This window comes from Lycium barbarum, chromosome 5 (assembly GCF_019175385.1).
Source record: "Lycium barbarum isolate Lr01 chromosome 5, ASM1917538v2, whole genome shotgun sequence".
In the NCBI taxonomy this organism is placed as follows: domain Eukaryota; kingdom Viridiplantae; phylum Streptophyta; class Magnoliopsida; order Solanales; family Solanaceae; genus Lycium; species Lycium barbarum.
This window is the reverse complement of record NC_083341.1, coordinates 97,809,187-97,816,863: the sequence shown is the minus strand read 5'-3', so window position 1 is coordinate 97,816,863 and position 7,677 is coordinate 97,809,187. Positions and strand designations below refer to the sequence as shown.

The following is a 7,677-nucleotide window of genomic DNA, read 5'->3' as shown; positions in this document are numbered from 1 at the left end:
ATTCTTTCATGCATAACTCCTATGTTCAACAAAATATCAAATTGATCTTATATCTCAAGAATCCAATGTAATTCAAGTCTTTCCAAACGTGTGAAAACACGGGTCATAACATCCTCCCCCCCTTTAGAACATTCGTCCTCGAATGTAAAATTAATCTTATAGTGTTGGAAAATACTTTGGGGGAGTTCATGCTTACAAACAACACATAGGACATACGATTGACATTGAAATGAAATTAAGCAGGATTTAAGGTTACCTGTGGGCATAGGGAACAATTGAGGATATTTCTTCTTCATTTCCTCTTCGGCCTCCCATGTCATTTCCTCCCTATTATCGTTCTGCCACAGTACCTTAACAGAGGCTACGTCTTTATTCCGGAGCCTTCTTACCTGACGATCCAAAATAGATACGGGCTGTTCCTCGTACGATAGTTGCTCCGTCACCTGAATATCATCCGCAGGGAAAATTCTGGAAGGGTCACCAATGCATCTGCGAAGCATAGAGACATGGAATACCGGATGTACCGCTTCCAAATCAGATGGCAAATCTAACTCATAGGCGACATTTCCAACCTTCCGAACAATCTGATAAGGCCCAATATAACGCGGATTGAGCTTACCCTTTCTGCCGAACCGCATCACGCCTTTCATAGGCGATACCTTCAGAAATACCCAATCGCCTACCTGAAACTCCAACGGTCGACGCCGTTTATCCGCGTATGATTTCTGTCGACTCTGGGCTGCCAACAGTCTCTCTCGAAGAAGTTTCACCTTGTCCACGGCCTGCTAGACCATATCTGGGCCAATCAACTCTGTCTCGCCAATATCAAACCAGCCGATCGGCGATCTGCACTTCCTGCCATATAAAGCCTCGTACGAAGCCATCTGGATGCTGGAATGGTAACTGTTATTATATGCAAACTCAATCAACGGCAGGTGATCATCCCAGCTGCCTCTGAAATCAATAACGCAGGCCCGCAACATATCCCCCAGCGTCTGTATAGTGCGCTCGGCCTGCCCGTCGCTCTGAGGATGAAATGCGGTGCTCAGACTCACCTGAGTCCCTAGTCCCTCCTAAAAAGATCTCTAGAAATGCGCCGTAAACTGGGCGCCTCTGTCAGAAATAATAGATATAGGAACTCCGTGAAGCTTCACAATCTCCTTAATATAGAGCCTGGCATAATCCTCGGCGGAATAGGTAGTCCTGACGGGAAGAAAATGGGTTGATTTCGTCAGCCTATCAACGACGACCCAGATGGAATCATACTTTCGTGGAGTGCGAGGCAATCCTGTAATGAAGTCCATATTAATAACCTCCCACTTCCAAGTCGGGATTTCCATCTCCTGCAACAGTCCACCCGGCTTCTGATGCTCAATCTTGACCTGCTGACAATTAGGGCACTGGTCGACGAACTCTGCAACATCCCGCTTCATACCGTCCCACCAGTATAAGCATCGGAGATCATGGTACATCTTCGTAGACCCAGGATGGACCGAGTAGCGAGCATAATGTGCCTCGCTCATAACCTGCTGCCGAAGGCCTGCAATATCCGGTACACACAACCTGCCTTTGTATAACATAGTGCCGTCCGGTGAAAACTCGAACGGAGTCCTCTCCTTATCATAGGCTGTGTCCCTGTACCGAGCTAAGACAGGATCCTCAAACTGATGCCGCTTAATATCGCCCCTGATAGATGACTCAGAAACCCCTCGAACAGAAATCTGGGTATCTCCAGAATCGGCCAGACGAACCCCGAGACTAGCCAACTGCTGAATATCACGGGCTATCTCTCTCCTGTCTGGCTGTAAGTCGGCCAAACTACCCATAGACTTCCGACTGAGCGCATCTGCAACAACATTAGCCTTACCCGGATGATACAGAATATCCACGTCATAATCTTTCAGAAGCTCCAGCCACCTGCGCTGTCGCAAATTAAGCTCTCTCTGCCTGAAAATATACTGGAGACTCTTATGATCAGTATAGATATCCACATGAACGCCATATAAATAGTGTCTCCACATCATCAGAGCATGAATCACTGCTGCGAGCTCCAGATCCTGGGTAGGATAATTCTTCTCATGCTTTTTGAGCTGCCGGGAAGCATACGCTATAACTCTGCCGTGCTGCATCAATACACAGCCTAACCCCATGCCAGAAGCGTCACAATAAATAACATACCCGTCCGGTCCCTCTAGAAGAGTCAGAACTGGGGCTGTAGTCAGCTTCTCCTTCAGCAACTGGAAGCTCCGTTCACAAGCGTCAGACCACTGGAACTTAGCTCCCTTCTGAGTCAGCCTTGTCAAAGGCGCTGAAATCGAAGAAAACCTCTCCACAAACCTCCTGTAATAACCTGCTAACCCCAGGAAACTGCGTACCTCTGTGGGCGTCGTAGGTCTAGGCCAATTCTTCACGGCCTCAATCTTCTCTGTGTCCACTCGGACACCATCAGCTGCAATAACATGCCCCAAGAAAGCCACTGAAGACAGCCAGAATTCACACTTAGAAAATTTCGCATATAATTTCTGATGCCTGAGTACCCCTAATACTGATCTCAGATGATCTGCGTGCTCTGCCTCAGACCGAGAATAAACCAGGATATCATCAATGAATACAATTACAAACATATCCAAGAATGGCCTGAATACCCGGTTCATCAAATCCATGAATACTGCGGGAGCATTTGTTAGCCCAAAAGACATAACCCTGAACTCGTAATGCCCATATCGGGTCCGGAAAGCTGTCTTAGGGATATCGGCCTCTCGTACTCGCACCTGGTGGTAACCGGATCGAAGATCTATCTTCGAAAAACACTTAGCGCCCTGCAGCTGATCAAACAAATCATCAATCCTGGGGAGGGGGTATTTATTCTTTATAGTTACCTTATTCAGCTGCCGATAATCAATACACATACGCAGCGACCTGTCTTTCTTACGCACAAATAATACCGGGGCTCCCCAAGGCGAAGTACTGGGTCTGATGAAGCCCTTATCCAACAAATCTTTCAGCTGCTCCTTCAACTCCTTTAACTCTGCAGGCACTATTCTATACGGAGGAATAGAGATAGGCTGAGTGTCTGGGAGTAAGTCAATAGAGAAGTCTATCTCCCGCTCTGGAGGAAGACCTGGAAGCTCGTCTGGGAAAACATCTGGAAACTCATTAACCACGGGGACTGACTGAAGTGTCGGCATCTCGGCGTCCAAGTCTTGCACCCGAACCAGATGATAGATATAACCCTTTCTGATCATTTTCTTTGCCTTAAGGTATGAAATAAACTTACCTTTCGGCGATGCTGTATTACCAGCCCAATTTATAACTGGCTCCCCGGGAAACTGAAAGCGAACCACCTTATTCTGGAAGTCAACATTAGCATAACAGTGTTAGGCCCCGTGTTTTCGCACAGTTGGAAATCGGGAAATAACTACGACTCGGGTGTTAGAAGGGCATAAATTAATTTTTGAGAATATGACTATGTTGGTTGTGTAATCTTTAATGCTAAGACCTCGGGGAAGGCCGAGGATAAATTTGGAATTTCGGAAATTAGTTTCGGGAATTACAAAACGGGATTTTTTAAGCATTGGGCCAAGAAACTACAAATGCAATTGAAGCCCAACAATGGAAGAGGGGGGATCCGGCCATGTTATAGGCCCAAACCCATTTTAAAAGGGTCATGTGCTATGCACATGACCCCTAAATAGATATATATGAATTATACTTAGTATTATCCAAGAAACAACTCACAAAATCAAGAACACCCAAAAAAAAAGGGTTTCGGCCGAGAGCTAGAGAGAAAGAAAAGGAAAAATCCCAAGCTTGTGTGGTGGTTCAATAATCTTGTTCTTTACATATTTGTGAAGTACTCAAGGCCCTCTTCAACGGGGTATAATTAGTTTGGCACGAGGACGACGTTTTCGACAAGTCGGGGTTTCAAGAAAGGTATGAATTCTTACCCTCTAATGTTATAGAATTGCTATGAATGGGTTAAGGATTGGAAGTAGACGAGAATCCCGTAATTTGGACATAAATGGAAACGTGTGGGTGTGTGTTTGTAGTAGGTTTGGCCGTGAGCCATAGATGGGAAAATTGGTGTGAATTGATCTTGTTTAAGTCGGTAGAATGTGTTGTTGTGGCCCTTATATCGTAAATGATTAATTGGTGAATGAAATTGGCATTTAAAAATGATTTTGAATATTATCGGAAAGCGTATACCTTCGGTATCTTTATGTATATCAATGTATATCTTGGGTGTTATGGACTTTAGATGTGAATCTATATCGATGTTGATGAATTCGGAATGAAACTACGTGAGTTAGAATGTTCGTAAGTGCATTTTAGATGTTTTGAAGAATTTGGGAAATAATGGATTTTTATGCAATTTCGTGTATGGCATGGTTTGTAATTAGAATGTGATTGTATAAGTTTGAATGTGGGAATACATACAATTATGTAGGTATAGAATTGGAGTTGTGAAAGTTTTAATGAAAAGTTGCCAACTTAAGAAGTCATGAAAAACTTTGAAACTAGAATGGTGTTATTGTTGTTTGTTTTGGTTGTTGATGTGTGGGCTGTTGTAGTTGGTTAATTTGAGCCGAGCTATGCCTCGGGGATGTTAGATTTATAGGGGAAGTGCTGCCGAAATTTCGGTAGGCAATTGTGAAGTTAAAGGCATTTCTAAGCCTAAGGATCTCATTTGGTAACTTTGACCATTTGCAGATTTTTGACGAAACGGGACGAGACATTTGGAAGAGCTTACGACGTCTGTGAGGTATGTAAAGCCTCCCACTCTTTCATTTGGCATATCTTAGTGTGTCAGTCGAATAGGAGACCTTTCGGAGCATTTCTGCTCCTCGAAACCCGATCCACAGAAAAGTTACTATTCATTCAATTCTATTGAAGCCTAAAGGCTCCAATTTGGCTAGAATGCCACTATTCGTCCGAAACCTATCAAAATGTGGTCGGGTAACCTAGGAATGATAATGTATGACCTTTGGCATATAAATGCTCGTAGAAACACGTTCGCCACCTCACTTCGACTCGAGGTGGGCCCGCTACCCCAAAATGCCCGATTTGCCCTTCGGGCCACCTTTGATAATAAATTTGTACATACTACTTCGGATCTTTGGAACATCCTCCTACGGGGTAGGTTTGGGCAATTCGATACGGTAACCTATGTTTTGAATTATATGGACCATTTTGGAAACGTTTTGTGAAATGAAACTTTATGTCGACTAAGTATTCGACTATTTTGTAATATGATATGATTTATGAATTTACTTTGTTTTGAAACACTATTTTGAAATACGATTTGCATTTGTTTGCTCACGACTCCGCTCGTGCCTTATTATGACTTCGTTCGCCGGTTCCCGGGCCGGTTTTGATTCGTGCGCTGTATGATAAATTCGGCCGTATGCTGTGTTACGGTTCCCGAGGCTTCGCCATAGGGCCCGGTACCGTTGGAGTTATGCTGTGATATGGCTCGGGATGCGATACGCTCACCGATGATTATGATTATGTTCGGGGATGTACGGAGATTTGAAACCTTCTGGTGTTATGCTGTGTGTGGCGCCAGCGTCGGAGTGGCGACCACGTTCTTAAGCGTTTGCATGATTTTGTTGCATAAAATATATGTATATGATTTCGATACAGATTTTGACATACCAGTTTGTACCCCCCTTTGACATTTGATCTGCTTTCGGTTTTGATCCATAATTCTGTACTCCGTGCTTTACATACTCAGTACATATTTCGTACTGACCCCCTCTCTCCGGGGGCTGCGTTTTATGCCCGCAGGTGCAGATTCCGGTGATCTTCCGCAGTAGGCTTCACCTTTTGCTTTCTCGGAGTACTCTTACTTGATCCGGAGTCCACTCTTGGTACAGACTCCTCCACTTTGTATATACTTTGTATATTTGACGGTTTGGTACGGCGGGGCCCTGTCTCGCCATATGTTATGTTTTGAATTCGTAGAGGCCTGTAGTCATCTTTGTGGGGTGAGGGTCCTATGTGTATATTGTATGATTTTGCTTTCGGGTCTTAAAGCGGTCTGTTTGATCTGATGGCCCCAAATGGCCCTTACGTATATATTTTGTATTTTTACCGGCGATGCCTATTCCGCCGCTTTGTGTGAATTTGATTTGATATGACCGCTTAAGACAAAATTTCGATATAAATTATGTTTGATATAATTTTTGTAAAATTCTGAAATAAATTTGAGTTCGGAAATGAATATGCGATTTGGTCTGGGTACCCAGGTAGGGTGCCAGTCGCGGCCCACGGGGCTGGGTCGTGACAAAAGTGGTATCAGAGCGGTTTGTCCTCGGAATGTCTACAGGCCGTGTCTCGTAGAGTCTTGTTTATCGATGTGTTGTGCACCACATCTATAAACGGGAAGCTACAGGGCATTTAGGACGTTACTCTCTTTGTAATCTTAGATCGTGCGATAGAGCTGTGCTATTAGGATGATTTTGATCTGACTCGCCTTTTTGATTGCAGTGATGCCTCCGAAGAAGGCAACGGCGGCCCAGAAGGGCAAGGCGAGGGTTGGAGAGACTAGCCAGGCACAGCGAGCTACCCGGGCTCGTGTTTATGATTTGCCTGAGGACGTGCCACAGTCTGAGGGGTCTGCCACACCCCCACCAGTACAGCCTGGAGTAGGGCCATCGGCAGCTCCAGAGGTTCGTGTACCCGCACCTGAGGCTCCAGCTCCTCAGCCAGGGGCGGAGGATCGGACCCTGAGGGAGGCTGTGCAGTTACTGACTACGCTGGTGGCAGGACAGGCTCGCAGACGCCGGCGTAGGGACGACGATGATGATGACAGACGGGACAGTCTGAGAGTTCGGGAGTTTTTGCTATGTGGCCCTCCAGAGTTCTTCGGGTCTAAGCCCGACGAGGACCCCCACGACTTTATTCGGGGGATGCGACGCTCACTGGACTTGGTCAGGGCTTCTGAGACCGAGTCAGTTGAGCTAGCTTCACACAGGCTCCGAGATGTGGCTACTCATTGGTACGAGACTTGGGAGCTATCTAGGGGAGAGGGTGCCCCTCCAGCCACTTGGGATCAGTTTGTGACAGCATTCACCCGCCACTTTTTGCCACCAGAGTTACGGCGGGCACGAGCTGATCGATTCTTGCGTCTGCAGCAGAGGGGTCGGAGTGTTCGCGAGTATAGCCTTGAGTTTGATTCTCTGGCCCGATATGCACCGGCCGTGGTAGCAGATATGTCCGATCGGATGCACCGCTATGTTATGGGATTGGACCGGTATTTGGTAGACAGCTGTATGGCCGTGTCACTGCAGACAGACATGGATATTTCCCGGCTTCAGGCCTATGCAATGGGTATGGAGGACCGTCGCAGATCTGATCCTGCTGCCAGAGATAGGGACAGGAGGCCGCCCAAGAGGGCTAGATCTGCGGGTTATTCAGGAGATTCTCGAGGCGGACAGCCTCAGCAGCAGCAGCAGTCTGACAGATATTTTCCTCCTTCCGGCCGGGGTACTCAGACAGGCAGCCGGAGATTCGACAGTACGGGACCTTCTGGGGCCGGTCAGAGCTCCAGAGTGGCAGGATCGCAGGTATCCAGGGGTCCCAGTCAGGCCAGACCACCTAGACCCCGTTGTCCACATTGCGGGAAGTCTCATCCCGGGGAGTGTTACCGAGCGACGGGAGCTTGTTTTTCTTGTG

The 7,677-nt window shown here is 46.5% G+C and overlaps 1 long non-coding RNA gene across 1 annotated transcript; it reads left to right on the top strand.

Annotated features, from left to right (window-relative positions):
- The first annotated feature begins 3,679 nt into the window (after nt 1–3,679).
- Nucleotides 3,680–6,762, top strand: LOC132642572 (uncharacterized). The gene is made up of 4 exons (XR_009583243.1): nt 3,680–3,933; nt 4,711–4,762; nt 5,788–5,870; nt 6,490–6,762. It is a non-coding gene; the product is annotated as an uncharacterized LOC132642572 (long non-coding RNA).
- The last annotated feature ends 915 nt before the right edge of the window (nt 6,763–7,677 follow it).